This window comes from Galeopterus variegatus, unplaced genomic scaffold (genome assembly GCF_000696425.1).
Source record: "Galeopterus variegatus unplaced genomic scaffold, G_variegatus-3.0.2 Scaffold15417, whole genome shotgun sequence".
NCBI classification, from domain to species: domain Eukaryota; kingdom Metazoa; phylum Chordata; class Mammalia; order Dermoptera; family Cynocephalidae; genus Galeopterus; species Galeopterus variegatus.
This window is the reverse complement of record NW_007741528.1, coordinates 19,721-20,131: the sequence shown is the minus strand read 5'-3', so window position 1 is coordinate 20,131 and position 411 is coordinate 19,721.

Genomic DNA, 411 nt, shown 5'->3' with positions numbered 1-411 from the left:
AAATAATCTACAAGCCTGACAAAAGGAAAAAGGGGGCTTACCTAACGGATGAGCCGGTGGTAGGTGAAGGAAGTCAGAGCCGGAGAAAATGGACTAGGGCGGACCGTCAGTCCCGGGGGGTTCGCGGAGGGGTCCGAGGAAGTCCGAGGAGGGAGTCCCCTGGTGCAGGGTGAACTCCTCCCAGGTTTCGGCACCAATGAAAGGGCAGAGGACCCGAGATGATAAGGTGACAGGACCCGAGCTGACAGTTCACCAGAGAAGTTCCGCTTTATTCAAGGACAGCGCGTACATTTATAGGGTGCTGTGCTCCGGGGCGGGAGAGAGAGTGGATGGGGCAGTAACTGATTGGACGGGGCTGGGCAGGAGGTGAGCCTTGACCTGTGACGGGGTGAGGTTTGGGGCAGGTGGGCT